Below are 19,321 nucleotides of genomic sequence, written 5' to 3'. Positions count from 1 at the left end.
TAAAATAGGCAGTTCACATTCACGGTATTTCCCAATAATCTTTTTTCGTGTGGTAACTTTTAAAACAGCCGGCCACACATAACCCAGGCTTTGAAGGCCAATCGGGCCAGTACATCCGGCTCTCCCTCAGGATACCTCTTCGGGCACATACTCTACATTTCTTAGTGGGCAAGTCTTTTTTGGGAGTGGGAGGAGTGTGATCTGGAAAGTGGCGATCTTTCAATCTAGCCACAGCCTCCACCACTGTTACTCTAGGAACTCTTGCCTGTTTCACCACAATAAGGCTCTCTATCACAGACTCCTGAAATTTAACAAATTTCATCCTTGACTCAGGTGAACAATCCTTGAACACAATAAAAGCCTTAAAAGTTGCCAAATGAAATAAATGTAGAGCCAACTTTTTATACCACACATAAGACTTACGAGGAGCAGTGGGAGGTTCCAACCTCTGATCTACTCTATCAACACCACCCATGTGCCCATTGTAGTCCAAAATGCACGCAGGTTTGCGCACTTCAGCAACCTGACCCCAAACAGTCACAGGGGAAGCACTCTCGTCATGGATGGTAGAGAGCCTGTACCCATCCCTCCTGTCTGAAAATTTCAGAGCAAGCAGCTCATTATTCCGCAAGGCACTGCACTGTCCCCTCAAGTTTTTTACAGATAAGCTCCCTTGCATAGCCTTTCCGGTTAGAACGGATTGTGCCACAAGCAACAGTGTCCACTCTAAACAACTCCTTGAACAACTGCACTCCAGTGTAGAAATTATCTACGTACAAATGGTGACCTTTGTTAAACAGTCGTCTACCATTCCCATGCAATTTTTTCGCTAACTCCAAAAGTGGGTGGACAACCAGGAGGGTCAATACTGGAACCCCTGCCAGTGTAGACCCGGAAATTATACACGTATCCTGTACTACTTTCTGACAGCATATACAATTTAATTCCATACCGTGCCCTCTTACTAGGAATTTACTGCTTAAAAACTAAATGCTCCTTGAAAAAGACCAAAGACTCGTCCACACTTCTCGTTGCCTGGAACATAGACCTCTGAAAACCAATCTACAAAATGATCAAGGACAGGCCTAATCTTGAAAAGACTGTCACAATCAGGATGATCTTGTGGCAAGGTTAAATCATTGTCTACAAAATGCAGCACACGAAGAATAAGCAAATAGCAATTACGTGTCATAGTTGCAGGAAATATAGCCGCAAGGGACTAGTAGAACAATAAGAAGCCAGTGACTGCTTCCTTATCAACCCCATCAAAAAAGTCAAACCTAAAAACTTTTTCTTCTCTTCCAGATATGTGGGATCCCACTGAGTAGCTCTAGACAGAGGCCTAAGTCAGGCAGCGTTGTCCCTCAATTATTGCTCCACATACAAATTAGTCTGCTCCACAATCTCTTCCGAAAATACATCGTTCATAAACAAGTGAAAGAAATTGACAGGCAAAAAGTTTTCTGTATGGACTCTACACCCTGGGAGACCACTAAATGCAGGTAACTGTAGCTGCTCCATGTTTGGGGGAATCCAGATGTCAGGTCTTCTAATGGGAAACCCTTCAGTCCCAGGCTGCTGCAATCTTGGCACATGAATGTCCTCCTCTAAAACAAGCCCTTCATCTGCACTGGGTGGCTTCCTCATCAGAAGAATTCTCTCGGATAGAAAACTCACTGCCAGAATCTCTCACTTCCTCCTCTACCTCAGATGCTGAGTCAGTCTCGTAATCATGGTCTGAAGACGACTCAGAAAGCATGCCAATAACCTGCTGAGCGGTCACTCTCTGGCTAGCCATGATCCTCACTAACAACAAATGGATTTCCAACAACCAGCACTAAAATAAATATAAACAAAGTGTAGCTTTATCACAGAGTTATGTACTAAAAAAAACGATACCACTCACTTGCCTGAAAAAGCTACTCACCAGCAACTATTCTGCACAGACACAGCAATCACCAGTGATATCTCACTAAAAAGAAAAAGACAAATTAGACCTATGACAACACAAATATCATTGTGCTTAAATCTAAGGACAATTTCCCACACAATACTGCATTTAGTACACCACCTACAAACATGTCATTCATGCATGTCAACAGTACTCCTTTGGAGTAAATTGCTTTTACTTACTTAAAACATGCAACTATGCAAACTGCAGGACAACTACTGCCAAAACCGCAAGGATCCACATCAAAGGAAGCAAATGCTTTGAACTAGAACAAAAAGAAGAAATAAACTGTTCTAATTACAAATACTTCGCAAGTTGACAAACACCCAGCCTCCAAGGACTTAGAAATTGGCCCTGGTGCCTAAGTGGCTTCTGCCCCCCTTGGGGGCAGATGGGCCTAAAAATAATTATGCCGATCTACCCCCAAGGGGGGCATAAATGGCCAACAGCTCTGTACCCTGTTTTTAGGTGGGGGGGAAGGGCGACCCTTGCCAAAGGGGACACCCCCAGCGCAAAAAAAATAAGGAAAAAAAAAAAGTCCCTCACGTCTTGGTGGCTTCTGCCCCATTGGGGGCAGATAGGCCTAAAAAAAATAGCCTGATCCGCCCCCAAGGGGAGCAGAAATGGCCATCAGTAATGTGCCCCCCTTTAGGGAGCGGAGCTTCCCAAAGGGGCACCCCCCCACACGCAAAACACACACACAAGATCCCTGGTGCCTAAGTGGATTCTGCCCCTCCTTGGGGGCAGATGGGCCTAAAAAAATAGGCCGATCTGCCTCCAAGGTGGGCAGAAATGGCCATCAGTACCGTGCCCCCTTTGGGGGTCGACCTTTGCCAAAGTTGCCACCCCCTCCCCCACCCCCCCCCCACCCCAAAACACACACACACAGGGTCCCTGGTGCCTAAGTGGGCGGAAAAAAATGCGGCCGATCTGCCCCCAAGGGGGGGGGGGGGCAGAAATAGCCAACAGCTCTGTGCCCCCTTTAGGGGGCGACCATTGCCAAAGAGGGCAAAAGGGGGCACCCCCAGCACAAAACAAAAAAAGGGGAACAAAAAAATAAATCCCTGGCGTATTGGTGGTTTCCGCCCCCCTTGGTGGGCAGATGGGTGTAAAATAAAAAAATAGGCCCATCTGCCCCCAAGGTGGGCAGAAATGGCCAATACAAATTGCCCCCTTTTGGGGGGGGGGGGGAGGATGGCGCGACCCTTGCCCAAGTTGTGCCCCCAAACACACAAAACACACACACACCACGCAATCCGTGGTCCCCCCCCCCCCCCCATCCCCTCTCTTCCCCCCCCCCCTCCCTTCCCCCCCCCCCCCCCGCGGGTGAGATCGGACAAAAAGGATCGGTCTTGCCCGGGAGGGGGTGGGGGGGGGGGCCGAAACATATCAAAAATGATTGCCACCGGGGCAGCGACCCTTGCCTAAGGGGTCGCTGCCCAAAAACATAGGAAAATTACAATCCCTGGTGGTCTAGTGGTTTTCGACCAGCCACCCCCCCCCCCCCCCCCCCCTACCCTTGGGGGACGAAACGGGGGGGGAACGACCCTTCCCGAAATAAAACTAAATGGAAATGCCTAGTGGGGATTCCTCCACGATCGTGGAGCAGGAATCCACTGAAAACAGGCACAGGGGGAAAGGAAAAACTTTCCTTTCCCCCGTCTCTCCCCCCCCCCCAAACAAACCCAAAAATAGAGAGACTTACCTTGAGAAATCCTCTCCTGCAGATGCGCAGGAAGCAAATGGCTTCCAGGGAGTCCTCAGCAGCTTCTGATGATGTGGGCGTGCTGTGAGCATGCTGATGTCATCAGATTGCCGAGGGGGGGTTGGAAGAGGAAGCGAGTCCCCTTCCATCCTCGACTGGGGGTGTGTGGGCCGGGTGCAGGACGAGCTGGTCTCGTCCAGGGCTCACAGGAACTGTGTTCTTGGACGAGACCAGCTCGCCCCAGGCACCCTGGGGGTTAAAAAAGAAATGTAGGCAGCCTTGTCCTAGTTTGTTTGTAGACTAGCTCTGTTAGCTAAATTAGCAGCCTCCTAATAGTCGGTGTGCTTGCATGGTGTTGAATCTTAGTTTTTTTTCTCCCTTCAATTCTACAGATTAATGCATTTTAGTAGTAACACTTGACAGTACCTCAATCACTAAAGAGCAAGGTGAAGACCGGCTTCTTAAGTACTTATGAGTGCATCACTTGCTTAATGTTCCCATCCGTAGCTGTCCAGTAGTTTTACTCAGTCTTGGCAGCATCAGGTGACTGGAAACCTTAACCATCCAGCAACTGTACATACACCTTTGCTACCTAATTGTACTTGGTTACTACACTTTTTAATATCTTTTGAAAAAATACTGAGGGATACAACTCAAGAGGGCCTTGCCATAGTATAGAAACAGTGGCAGAATAACCCCCTTTTAATCCAGTTAATTCTTACTACGACAGTTAAGAGTTTTCTGTGTGTTTTTGAACTTTTTAGTATCTACAAAGTCCTCAAGTGCATGTATCTTGGTTTTTCAGTATTGAATTGGTATCAGAAATGATTTTTGTACTGATATCAAAAACCTCCTTGCGAGCAAATGGTGAGTTATGAAACAATGCCATTACAAAGATGGGAACATTTTAGTTCAGTGGTGTAATTGTTATCCTGAAGAATATTCATGCTTGGGAATCTAAGAGAGTTGGCATCCTTGACCTGCGTGTCTCCTAGTGGAGAACACGTCTGAGACAGTCTAGTTCACCACATTTGAATGGAGATGCCTGTAGGCATCTGAATGTATTAATAAAGGACACTGGAAACCTGCATCTTTTATGTAGAGCCAATCAGTATTTCCACAGGAACCTACTTAAGTGCACCTTTGCATCTAAATGAAAAAGACAGCCATTGGTAGCCCAGACCTAGCACTGTCATGCCATGACTGGATCAGATTTGTGCAGTCTGTAGTATTCATACTGGAAAGCAGTGCATGCAGTTCTGAAGATATGATGTCCTATAACTTGGTGTATGTGAAGAGCTTCCCAACCACATTTCATAATGAAATAAGGCAATAAAATCCTTATATTTCTTTGGGATGGGAATGTTTCCAGCCTGTCCCCCAAGAGTCTGGAGAAATCAATTAATTCTTCCCCATCTTGACTATCCTAAGCAACGGATGAAAGACTTAATCCAAACAAAGAAAATAGCCTGGATAAATAATCAGGGCTTGCTGTCTTGTCTGATGCATAATCTGAAACCACTTTCTCCAATTCTGTATTTCACTCTGTTGTCTGTACTTAGCTTGTCATGTTGTATTGGGCTATCTTAGTTGAACACTGCCAAATCACTATTGTTAGTCACCTCTTAATCCTTGTAGTTTATTGTACTACTTAACAAAAGCACTAACAATCACTTTCTTGCTTTATGCAATTCTATCTACCACTTGTGCATAACACTGTGCTACTCACCTCCTGTGTTAGGAGTCAAGGCTAAGATCCTTCCAGCGTATTGGCTATGATCAGATTGTTGTTAACAAAGTTCCTCCCTAGCACTGTTCGGCTCTTTTACTGCTGCTTTATCACCCTGGAGCTCTTTTCCTACATCTGGACACTCATTTATTTTACAAGAGGTTTGATGTGTGCACAATGTTTTCCTCTTTCTACTCTCGGTGAAACATTCATGCATAGATGTAATATCACCACTTTCACTATAACAGTAAGCCCCATTCTACAATAAAAGGGCTCTTCCTATGTTTATATCAAGGTGATTTCTCAAACTGGTGCAAATATATTGTGTTGTGCAAGATGGTTATTGTAAATGTCCATGGTAACGATCCCAGGGGCCATCTGTAGAGCTGCAGTTCAGGTTGATCTGTTCATCAGTTCTCAGGTCGACAAATTCTGTTTTGCCTCTGAGATTGAAGCCAGGCTCTCTGACACCCTATGTGTACAGGAACAGTACAATGCATACAAATAAGTGCACCGATTCTCAAAACGATGATACATAAGCAATATATTTACTAACCCAAATGCATTTTTAGCTTTCTCTTTCTACCATAACCCGTGAACTGTGATGTAGTGCTCTAATCTGGTTTTCAAGAAGGACTGGGCTGGTCTCCTTTGGGGGGTAATTGTTAAAATAGCCATGCTAAACAAAACACAGAGCTTGGAACAAGTCACTAATTTTTTAAAATTTGAAAATAACTTTATTGAAAATAAGTTAAAACGCAAGTAGATACTGCATTACAATATATAATAAACAGAAATTTGGAATTATGAACAGGGAATATTATTTGGGGGGAGGAGAGTTATACCTAGTTTAGAATATGAACAGTCTGAGAAAGAGTTGGTTCAATGTGCAGAAATAATAGCAAGATAAGGTATTATCATAAAAAAGGAAGTCACGGAGGTCGAAGAATTTCTTGTTAAGCAGGTGTGTATGCAGACGTTCTTTTTGCATGGTTGTCTAAAACATTCGTAATAGGAAACCACAAAATAGAACATTTCCAAACTAGTGATAAAGGATGCAAATATGCAGTATCCATTCTTTGATTGTGACACACTGTATACCACCACACCTGGAAAGACAATTCGGTTAGGTCGCTCCAGTTCTTTCTGATTTGTTGAAACATAGCTGCTAATAGCAAATCCTGTATTTGTATATCAAATGAATGTGACCCAAACATCTGATGAGATTCCTGAATAGATGTTATTAACTGAGAATGGTATTGTAGAGTGAAAAATTATGTTAATTTGAGTCCAAACTTGTGTCCAGAAATCATGAATAGCGAGACACTTGAAGAGCAAATGTTTAAAATCAGCATGTTCTAATGAGCACTTCCAGCACGTTTGGGAGATCTGGATAAAGCTTGTGCAGTGTCACACAAGATAGGAAAATGTTGTTCTATATAAAAAAGAATGTTTGTGTGATGTTTGCTGCTCTGGTGGATTTTCAAATTTTACACCAAATTTTGTTCCAAAAATGGACAGACCACTGTATTTCCAAATAATGTTTCCAAGATGTCTTAGTAATTGTTTCATCTCTGTCCATGGTAAAAGTGTAGATAGAAGTAAATAGGAGAGGCTTTGGGATTCATGGTTGGAAGAATGTGTAAATGATTAGGAGGAATGGAAGCAGAAAGAAGAGGAGATTGAAGTTGTGCATAGGCAATGGGCCGGGCATCTTCTAAGAGTCTAAATTTGTGTTGAAAGGAAGGCCAAAGATTGCGAGCTTGGAAAAATGATATAGGAGAATTATGTTTGGAGAGCTGATTAACCCAAATTAGGCCTTTTTTCTTCAGAATTTCCATTAGATAGGCTTATTTAGGCTTATTTTTAATTAGCATGAATCTGTGATGCCAAATAGTAGAACTAAGAAAAGTGCAAAGGTCAGTGGGTTCATAGGATAATAAAGGTTCTAGCAACTTATGTGAGAATCTGGGTAGAGAGTGTTTGTGGCTTGCGAGTAAAAGTCAAATGTTCTTGAAAAGAGAAATGGGAAAGTCTCTTTCAATATCAACCCATAGTGGTCAATTGGTTGGAGAGTCTGAAATTTAATAAGAAGATTGTATCAGTAAAAAAGCCTTATGATATTTCAAAAAAAGTCAGGGAAGTTTACGCCATCTTCAGATGTTGGGTGTACTAGTTTGACATCAACACATAAGGTTTTTTTATTGTCCCACAGAAATGAGTATGGAGCTGATCTTTTTGAAAAATGTACATGCTATAGGTAGTGGTATATTAGAAATGGTATATAAAATGACAGGAACTTACATCATCTTTATAGTATCAAGGCAACCCCACCAAAAGAGGTGTAAGGGTTGCCATCTACCAGTTAGTGTAATTGATTTACAAACACATGTTTGCATTTTTAGTGATATAAATGTTTTAATAAATTGAGTGGTCCAAAAAAGTTGAATGATAAAAAAATCATGCTTAAAATTATATTTATTTGGGGGGGGGGGGGTCATATTTTGCATTTATCATTATTTAATTTATAACTTGATTCCGCAGCGTATGAGTTAACGTTGTGTAAAAAAAGTATGTTTTGAAGTTATGAAAGAAAAATTAAAACATAAGCATACGCTGCTAGTTTAATCTGCTATTATATGTAAAACCACAAATATCTTAATTTTGTCGTATTTTAGATTTTAAAAGGTTCTAACGCCAGATTGAATAGAAAAGGTGAAAGAGGGTATCCTTAATGAACACCTCTACCCAAAGTAAAGTACGTAGATGTGAAGCCATTTGCAAAGATGGCTGCTCATGAGGGTGTATATAGAAGTCAAATTAGAGAAAAAAGTTTTGTCCACAACCACACCGTTTGAGTGCGTGAAAAGTAAACGAGGTCAAACACTTTCTCTGCATATAAAGCATTCAAGGTGAAGGGACTCAGACAAATGATAAGCTTTTGACAGAATATCAAAAAGTAGGTCAGCATTATCAGAGATATATTTTCCTTTAACAAAGCGGATTGTTTTTTGCCAAGGAGTAACGGGAGAAAGGATTCTAATCGTGAGGTTAAAACTTAAGAAAAGATCTTATAGTTAGTGTTAACAAGTGAGATAGGTATATCATTTTTGTAATATTAATAATCCTTTCCCTCCTTTGGAATAAGACAGATAAGAGCATCTAAAAAAAAAAAAAGTCAGCAGATTTGCATGAATGTGAAAAGGTTAACACAGTGTATATTTTTGGGAGGAGTAACTGAGAAAAGTGTTTTAATGACTCAACCATGAATCCATCTGGGGCTTTGTCTTTTTGAGTATATTCAGTGCAGTGTGAAGTTCTGTTTGAGTGATAACCCGATTTTAATATTATAAAGTCAGGTTGAGTGTTAGAAGAATTTTGGGTGGTAGAGAGGGTAGTGTAAGATGTCCGAATCAGGGGGTGAATTTTCCGGCATGTATAGTAACTTATAAAATTGTACAAATTCATCAAAAATTTCTGAATCCTATTTTGGTATCTGTTGTGCATTTATGATTGATTTAATTTTATTATTCGGGGGCGTGGCTTGTATCAAGATGGCGGCAGCACTTTGAGAGTGGAGCGCGCCCTTAGAGCTTTCTGCAAGGCCTTCCCTTGGGCGGTGCCTAAGGCATTGATTACTCGCTTTCTTAACGTTCTGGACCGGGACGCCGTGCTCTGGGAAGCACGTGCTCAGCAGGACATTCGTTATCGGAACTCAAGGATCCTGATCTTCCCAGACTACTCCCTGGAGGTCCATACGAGGCGGCACTCCTATGAGCAAATAAAACAAACTACTAGCGATCAACCGGAAGTACATGCTCCTCTTCCCGGCCCGCCTCAAGGTCCTACATACGGGCAGGGTGCACTTTTTCCCACACACCTGGAGGCGGCTTGGGAATGTTTGACGGAGGAGCGGTCGCTTCGGAGCGGTGCCGGGAGGCCCCCTTCTCATCCTGAGGGATGGCTGGACGCAGTGCTAGGGGAGGTCTCTTGGGGTCCTGGCTGCTCTGGGCGCCCTCGTGCTGGCTCCCGCCACAGATGTGTAGGTCCCGGAGGGCCTCCCAGGTCCGCGGAGCGGACACCCCCTCACCGTCCTCCATGGGACTCTATCTCGCCAGGGCACCTCAATCCGGGGGAGGGTGACAGACTGATTTAGACCCCGCTCATTTGATGCCCTCTGGGGCAGCGATCGACTTGACATGGCCTACTAATGGAACATAGCTGAAATCCGAAGCATTGTAGGGGTCCACCACTCCACACCACTACAGGGGTTACCCTACCTTTCCGTTGACTTGTTGGGATTTTCCGGGACGACAGATGCTTCTTCAGTTGGGGAGGGAAAGTATAGGGAGGGGGGAGTTGGAGGTACTCATCACTTGCACAATGGTATTATTGTGGTGTTGTTTGTTTCTAGTTCTCAGTACTTGGAGGTCGCATATGAAGTGATGCACACAGACACTGGATGAGTGTAGGGCCCAATACCCACCCCACCCCACCCCACCCCACCACACCGCACCCGGATCCAGGTTGTGCCCCTCCAGTTGTCCAGGAGATATTGGAGGTTGCCCAGTTTCAAGACGTCACAGGACACACACAATGATAGTCTCCTGGAACGTTAATGGGCTCCATGATAAGGTTAAGTGGACGTCAGTCCTGCACCATGCGCAGCGCCTCCAACCCTCTATCCTACTTCTCCAGGAGACACACTTAATGGGGTCCACATGCCCATTCTTAGCCAGCTATGGCTTAGATCAGGCTTGCCATTCCCGGTACACTCGGGGGGTGGGGGGGCGGGTAATACACCCACCCTTTGGTGGCACACCACACCCAGGCCAGTATAGACATGATCCTTACACCGGCCACTGACATTTCCCTGGTCACTCAGATCCAGATACATGCCTTGGGCCTTTCTGATCACGTGCCTATCTCAATGGTTATTGGTTATCCGGAGTAGCACCAGAGACTTATATGGCGTCTCAACGCCTGGTTCCTCCAAGACGAGGCCTACTTTGCAGATCTCCATAAAGAGATTAAACTTTACTTTAGAGAACACCGGATCAGTTCAAACCTGTATTACTCTTCGGGCAGTGGGTAAGGCCACAGTCCGCGGTTATGCGAAGTGTCTCCTGCGAAGATGTGAGAAGGAGAAACAAGCCCATATCACATCCCTTGAAGCTCGAGCACACCTCCTGGAACGTGAGGCACTGGACCCTGGGGTTGGGGTATGGGGGGGAGAATGGGGACACATAGGCGAGCCCTAGAGATGGTGAGGCAAGAAATTAGAGCCCACTCCCTGGAGGAGGCAAAACAGATCTGGCGGGCAGCACAGGCCCGAGTCTACGGTTGGGGGGGGACAAAAACAGTAAGGTCCTTTACTGGTTGGCCCCGAGATAACAGATGAGTGCGCGGCAGCTACGCATGATTCCTCAAGACATAGCTGAGACCTTCGCACACTATTATGCTGCCCTATACAAGGTGGCGGCACCAAGACCTCTTGTCGAACAGCAGATGCTGCTACTGAATGAGATAGACATGCTAGTCCTCTTGGCCTCGGTTTGGAGAGGTCTTGACGACCCCTTAACCCTGGAAGAAATAGGGGAGGCCATTGCGAATCTTTGTCCCGGAAAGACCCCAGGCCCAGATGGATATCCCGCAGAATACTACTCCAAGTTCTGAGACCTACTGGTGCCTCAGCTTCACGGCCTCTATACGGAGGCCCTGGAGAGGGGCGCCTTCCCTGCCGACCTGGACCGGGCCACAGTTCTTGTGTTGCCTAAATCCAGACCGCCCTCCAGGCAATGCGTTGATTACCGCCTGATTTCCTTAATCATTACTGAGCTTAGTATTTATGCCAATATACTGGCTAGTCACCTGCGGACGGTGCTGCAGCACGTGATCCATCCGTATCAATGTGGCTTTATGCCCACCCGTAGTACTAGGCACTGCATACGGAGGCTCCATGTTGCCCAAGCAAATAGACACACGCTTCACGCCCCCCTGGCCCTCCTCCTAATTGACTTTGAAAAAGCATTCAATATGGCAGACTGGGGTTACCTATATCTGGTTCTCCAGGAGGTGGGCCTTGGGGTGCCCCTTTTGGCGCATGGTTCACTTATTATACCAAGCACCATCGGCCCGTGTCCTTGTGAACGGGAGGCTGTCAGACGTCTTACATATTGAGAGGGTATTAGATATAGGTTCCCCTTGTCCCCCCTCCTCTTCGCCCTCACCATAGAGCCCCTCGCACATATGATTCGCCAGGATGTCTTCTCGGAGGAATGGCGGTGGGGGATGGGAGGAGAGGACCGTATAGCACTATATGCAAATAACGTACTGCTTTACTTGTCGCACCCGGAGATAGGCGGACCTCAGTGTCTTCAATTTCTACATTTCTTTGGTGAGGCATCTGGCCTCAAAATGGATGCTAAGAAGTCTCTGCTGGTTCCGCTTTCTGAATCCCGAGCATTGGTTGACTGGCAGACGACCATTCCTATACGGCGCTTAAGCTCCACATATCTCGGCATAAAAATCGCACTTCATCAGTATATTCCAGAAAATAAATAAACTCCTCTTGATCGTCTAGAAGTGGAAGCAGCAGCAGGTTGTTGACTTAATCTGTGACCATGTTGGATATTAAGTGTAATTCCTTCTGAGATGTTCAGTACTTTAGGGAAAAAACATTTGAAGGAAGTGAGAGGCTCTGTGTCTTCAGTACCTTGAGATAGGCCTTTAATATGTTGGTTGTTTCTCCTATTCCTGTTTTCAAGGTCTTCAGCTTGTTTCTGAAGAGAGGAAACTTAAACCTGAAGGTTATTTACCTTAAGAGTAGTAGATCCGAAAGACGTGATATGTTGCTCATGTGTGGGAAGTTTTTTTTCCCCTCAATTTGAGACAGTCATGTGGCGAACTCATGTTAAATACGCTCTGTTATTGATTTTAGACATTGAAAGAATATCAGCCTGAGGAAACAAGCTGCACTGTTGCAAGTCCAGGTACATTATATAATGTTTAGTCAAATTGTATTAAGATATGCGATTTTTCAATTCTTACCTCCAGGAGTAAAGATGTAAGGAAGTGGAAAAGGTGCCGTAGGATATTTGAGAAGGAATAAACTGCAGCTATCAAAAAGGTGGAATTAAAATACTTTGAGTGAAGAGCATCAAAAAGGATTGAAATATCACAAAAGGTACAAATTGGCCTTGAGGGAATAATTCCCTATCCATGTTTGTCATTTAAGGGTTAAAACCACTTAGTGTGTTTGTTCTTTACGTATGAAATTAAAGAACCTTGGTATTCCAGCGTATGTTCACCAAAGTAGATGAGTAACACAGGGGAGCATGAAAACTCAAACCTGAAGAGGTTCTCCTTTTCTCCTCTACCGCTCGCTGTTACAAGATAGCAGGAGTTACCTTGAGGTGAGCCGCATCGCCATCAGAAATCATGTTTGCCTCTGTTCGTCTTTACAGAATGGCAGGCGTTGTCCTGAGGTGAGCCATGGCGCTGCCAAAAATTGTTTGACATCGCTCCCCAAGCTGCACATTAAGTCAGAATGATGCTGCTGATTAGCTAAGGAGTATGCCCCCAAACCCGTCTTTGTCCACAAAGATAAGTCAGTACCATATCCTGTCTACACCATCCCGAGAAGAGTCACTCGGACACCTCCATTTTCTGTGGAGGTCAGGCCATTCTCCCAAATCCCTAATTCTTTAAACATTGGAGTCCAAAATGCAATTTCAACTACTTGATCAATCCAGTAATAAAAAAACATAGCAATACCTGTAACAATAGTTCTTGGTTTGTCGCTTTTATGTTGCTAATGGAGAGAGTAAGCTTGTGTCGTTAGGGCAAGCTTGGCAGAGGCTCTTGAACTTTGTTATAATTTCTAAAGAAAATTAATATTAATTGTTGATAGATGTCTATTTGAATTGTGTATTGTTGCAAATCTATTAGTTTGAGGGGATGAGATGAGGTGATGTCAATTTTTACACTATTTACTAGTCTGTTGGTTCATAGGCTACAGAAAATGAAGTAAAAGGCTATAGAAGATAGAAAACTAGCATTGGCAAAACCAATAGAAGTTTCCTTTTTTCCTGTCTAAGTGGAGTGTAAAATATTAGAACATTTTATCATCATTTTTGTTTTAAATTTGATAAACCATTATGGGGTTTTCAAATTTTGAAACAAACATCATTATAACATTTTTGTAATACTTGTATTCCAGTTAGATAGAACGAAAAAACGAAGGCAAAACCTATTGGCATGACTTGAAGAAGACAGAGAACCAGCTCCCTGTATTTTAGTACCAATACGCTTTAAGTGCCCTTGATAGGCGGCTCCCTGTATTGTAGTACCTTGTAATACTGATGCACTTTAAGTGCCCTTCATACGCTCCTGGACACAAGAGAGACAGGTGGTTAGAGAGGTAGGTGTGGGAGGAGGTGGAGGGGATTTGGAGGTCGTGGTGGGGGGAGGTGTGTGTAGATAGAGAGGCATGTAGAGGTAAGTGAAACTTAAGAAACAGCTGACAAGGTCTTCTATTATTAAGTAAACAAAAGGTCACAATGTACTGAAACTAAAACCTTATAAGCAGACCAAAAATTGTCAAAAGGAACATACTACAGACTGGACATATGGTAATAAAGGGGAAACACGTCATTTAAAAGGGAAAATGCAGCTTGCTGATATGGCTCCTGGTGTCGCCAGTCAATAAGCCATAAATACAAGGGCCTCGTGTACTATGATGCACACCATTCACAGGCAATGTACCCTAACTGTATTGTACGTTCGCCCCATCCTACATGGTCTTTTGTGCTGTTTAGCTTGCAAAATTTGCAAACAGAGTTTTCCATCATGCAAAAAAAGTCACACACTTACTGTGCAATCATCAGATCAAAATACGTGCCTAGCCCCTTGAGGGCCTATCAAAAGCACGTGTGTGGGTTTGATTTCCAAACTAAAAGGTTTCTTAAAAGCATAGGAGGAAAAGAAGGGAGCGCATTTCAGATATTAAGGTTTTATTAATCAAGGCAATAATATATTATCACAGTACCTGCTTTAAATACCTGTTGGTTTAGGTCTTTTCCTATTTCTTGGATCCTTACAGACCACTTGTTAAATTTAACCCTTAATTATACACAGCTTATCGACTTCAAAAAGATGAAAGACCTGCTTGGCCATGCTGCGTTGTAGTTACAGCTTCCACACACCGCAGCATTCTCACAACATGACACGAGGTGGGGGAGTGGGATTGGGAACCCATAGTGTTGCAAAACTAATGTGACACAAAAATTCCTCGATTTTAAAATACTATATTCCATAATGGACAAATCACCAAAGAGTTCCTCTGCCTGCATCTGTCCCTTTCACTCCCAGAGATCAGGCCCAGGGAGGTTCTGACCCAGGAATGGGTAATGCCTGCAGCATAGATTAATAACATTAACACAGTACAGCTCATTTACCCTCTTAAAGAATAAATAAATATACAGCTGAGCATCACTATATAATCGGTAGAAGAAAAATAACATACAACAAGAAACAGCAACATGCCCAAACAACATATCGCCACGGAGCGCAAAGCAAAATAAATGTTAAAAAAAAAAAAACTACCTTCAGGGTGGCAGCCAGAGAGGATGGATGCTAGCCACTGTCCAAAGGGAAGTGACTGGAAGGAGTACTTGGTTCCCAGGCAACCCGACTGCAAGAACGGCGAAAAAGACAACAGGAAGTGAGGCAGGACGGCATGCAGACAAGGTGCTGGCCAATCGGAAGCACGTAAATGAGAGCGACGTTAGATTAAGCCTGGTGGTAAGTTCAGGTAAGTAAGGGGCTGGGCCAAAGCACCCTCCCCCCCCCCTTTTAATTTTTTTTTTTTATTAACAATATATTCCGCAAGCAGGCTAAACCTAAAAACAAACTTGAATGCACAGATTTGATTTGATATTGATTTAGGGGAAGAATTTAGGAGATGGGTGTCTATCAGTGCGCATTGAAACAGGGTATGCATTGTGAATATACTGCATTATTCAGCATCAGTGATTAATTTTTGTATGAGGAGCTGGCCATGAAAAATTACTAACAAAAGGGGTAATTGAAATCTATAGGCACCACTGATGAGCATTTAATTATTATGTCTTGGAGTGTAGCAGATGTATAATCAAAATTGAACAATAAAAGCTGGTTAGATACTATAAAGTCCGCTCATATGATATGTTTGCAGGAAACCTGACTTGAGGAAGATTGCCACCTAGATGATTTTGCCTCTGTACTTACCCCAGCCGCACCCTCTGTATGTGGGTGTCCAAAAGGCAGGATGGCGATTTTAATTCCAAACTCATCGTCTATTGTGATAAAGAAAATCCAGGTGGCACATTTAGTAATAGATAATAAGTACGAGGTTATTCTAATAAACCTTTTTGTAATGTCTTTAATAGCACGCAATATGATTGTCATAGATCTAGATAAAGAACTGGAACCATTTACCGATAAGATTGGCCGAAATGGCATGTATCTTTGGATCATGATTTTAATACAAGCAAATGCCAGAGCTCTAATAGCAAAGTGTTGTGTTTTTTTTTTTTTTATGTTGTTCCTACAGGGACTTGTTAAATGAGCGTCTGTATAAACTAAATGTGGAACTGATTGTACAGGAATTAGGAGACCTTGGGTTTGTGTTGCCTACTTTCTGTGAGAAAGCATACTCCTCTATTATTGACCAGAGATTGATGTCTGCCAAAGATCAAAGATTGATTAAATCCTTTGAAATTAAAAGTACAGTGCTTAGTGACCATGCAGTACTAAAACTCTCTGAACATCCCTTATTATAAGCCAAAAGTAATGGATAGAGCACCACCTTTAAACGTAGTGGGTAGGAATGATGTAAATGAGCCAAAAAGGCTTGCATCTATAATTGTGGATTATTGAGAGGCCTTCGTTACATGCACTGAATGGCGGTTGGATCATGAAAATTTGATAGAGGATTTTTCTGAAATAACCTCAGCAATTGCAGATTATTTGAAAATCCCGGCTAATGATCTAGGGAAGATACGGAAAGATAAGGGGTAGTTTAACTCGTACTTAATCAGATGAAATCTGGCCTTAAGGAAGGCATTGCAAGAAACCCCGAGAGATGGGTAAAGAATCGGGATACTGAGAAGAACCTATAGGGAAGTACTGACTGAAAGGAAAAAGGAACTCCAGGAGCAGGCATGGGCAGATCTGGAATGGGTGGCAAAAACTAGAGAGAACCTATTTTGGAAAATAAGTTCTTCCTTCCTTAAAGATAACTCTATGCCTACCATGGAGGTCTCAGTTCCACCAGGTGGATGGGTTATATATTTTGGTGGAATTTTCAATCCTAATAAGGTATCTCTGGATATGCCACCGGGTGCCCCAGCTGTAAATGATTTTGTACCCCTGGAGAAAATAACCATGAAAGAAGTCAGAGCAGCCTTCAAAATTAGTGTCCCTGGGAAAGCACCTGGGCCCTATGGAGTCCCAGTGGAGGTTTTTAAAACATGTACCTCTAAATGGTTCCCTATATTGACTCAGGTTCTATTTGACACATCAAAAGCACACTTCCTGAAATCCTGGAGTGAAAGCATGATTATTCCTATATTTAAAAAGAGGGATAGAGGTAATGCCAGATGCTATCGACTGGTATCTAATCTGGACTCCACAGTGAAAATAATGGATATGTTGATTTTAGCTAGGCTGGAACACTGGGTCAAGGAGAACTCTATACTGGCGGCATTGTAATATGGATTCAGAAAATAAAATGGTACGGTGGACCAGGGCAGAAATGTGCATCTTAATGTTGGTAAGTATACAATGGCTTGCGAGGGGAACATCCACTTATACTTCGCAGACTTGTCCAGTGCTTTTAATCTTGTGAATCATGCAAAACTATGGCAGGTGCTAATTGACATTGTCTTCATTAGACATAATTTGCTATCCCTTCCAGTTGTATTCTACCCTAACATCTTGTATTCGTTTTTAAAAGAACGTGGAATGTACAGAGAAATTCAGAGATGCACGTGGAATTAGGCAAGGCTGTGTTCTTGCGCCGCTTATTTTCATTATATATTAACAGGGGTAGATGGTTTTACAAAATATAAATGCCGATGCGTCACGAGTGGGCTCCCAAGTTACCCCAGTATTATTGTACGCATATGACACGTTACTCTCATCTAGGACGGCAAACGGTCTCCAGCAGCTTATAAACCACTTCAGAGCTTTTATGGAGAACAGAGATTTGAAATTAAATTTAACTAAAACTTGCACCATGGTACGTGACAAAAGATCAAAGAAAGGAAAAGATCATTTTATTCGGGGGGCAAAAACTTGAAGAGGTAAAGATTTTTAATTACCTTGGTGTACTGTTCTCTCAGAAAGGAGATTGGCCACCACATCTGAAAATTGCCAAATACAAATTTATAAGATCCACTGGAGCAGTCCAAACGTTTGCCAAAAAGATAGGCAGTAAATCCCTTTAAGAACTTATGAAACTGTATAATAGTAACTGCCTCCCAGCTGTAATATCCAGTTCCTCAGTTTGGGGTTCGGCAAACTGTAATGTGTTAGACACAGCAAAATACTTTTTTACACAGGTTATTGGTCCCAAGGTCATCTCCGGCCCATATCGCACACAAAGAACTTGATACTAGGTATTTGGATGACACCAATAAGCTTATACATTAACCAGGTGATATAGTATATGGTAGAAACAGTGTACTAAGTTTACTAGGGGTATTATAGGAGATTGTCTAGGACTAGATCATTATAAAAAATTCCATGGCTCCAGTATGTAAAGACATTAGTGCAAAAATTGGGCGATGGCCTTTCCGTTCTCCAGTCCCATAGTATTTTACAGGTTACTAAAAATGAAATCAGTTCTATTAATTTGGGGAGAAGAGAAGCCAAAAGGATTGTTTGGAAAGAACAAAGATCACTGTGGATAGATACTGCATGTGTGTTTACACACACAGGATCTAGGTGTACCTGGTAAAGGGGACTAATACCCAGGATAGGTTTTTGTTCAAGAGATTATGTCTAGAACTTGCATACCATCTAGTGGCATTCCTCAAATCAGAATCCTGGTCTCTGAACCTTCCAAACTGCCCATGCGATGGAGAGGCCAGACAAACAACATTTCATTTTATGTTGTTCTGTAATTTATATAAAGACATCAGGATTAGTACATTACGCCCTATTTTCTTGACCCAGGGCCTCTCTTACTGTCGAAAGGGCCTTCAGTTACCTAATAAATTTGACAAGCATTAAATTGTGTTGTGCTGTCCTAGCTTATATAAAGAAGGCCATCCTCAGACGTAAATCACTTTCATATCTAGATTGCTTATAGTAGGAAGATAGATGTTATGAACATGGTAATGGCACTTTGTAGGACTGCTTCTATTGCAGGGGAACTTAGTTTTTATTGGACTCCTTTGAACTTAGAATACTTTGCTGATGATTGCTTTTAATAGGAGATTAATTTATTTTCTAACACGTATATAAGGAATCTAGTGATTATGCTGCATCACTTTTCAAGCACTGAATCATCTGTTCATTTATAACTAAATGTATGTGAATGTTTCTTGTGATATATAATTGGTGTTATCGTGTTTCTATGTTCAGTTATAATTAAATGTATGTGAATTCATTTCTGTGATTTTTAATGATTTTATTGTATCTTTTATGGATCAAAACGAAATTTGAATAAATAATTTTGACTTGACTAACAATCTTTAAAGTAGTGACCTGTAAATGGCCTGCAATGACCCAGTAAAAAAGAAAGCTAATCACTACTTCATTGAAAATCTGACATTTTGACTTATGGCCCTTCAAGAAATTCATTTTGTACACAGATGTTGAGGTGGCTGGCAGCAAAAAGGTCCCAGGTTTCCTGCTACTACTTGAATTTCTGGTCTTTGTGAGAAAT

At 42.7% G+C, this 19,321-nt stretch overlaps 1 protein-coding gene across 2 annotated transcripts in view; it reads left to right on the top strand.

The window, feature by feature from the left end:
* SLC7A6 (solute carrier family 7 member 6) overlaps positions 1-19,321 on the top strand; it is a 433,424-nt gene that overhangs the window by 117,188 nt on the left and 296,915 nt on the right. The gene's annotated exons all lie outside the window — the stretch shown is intronic.

Source organism: Pleurodeles waltl, chromosome 12 (assembly GCF_031143425.1).
Source record: "Pleurodeles waltl isolate 20211129_DDA chromosome 12, aPleWal1.hap1.20221129, whole genome shotgun sequence".
Lineage (NCBI taxonomy): Eukaryota > Metazoa > Chordata > Amphibia > Caudata > Salamandridae > Pleurodeles > Pleurodeles waltl.
This window is presented reverse-complemented; position numbering and strand designations above follow the sequence as displayed.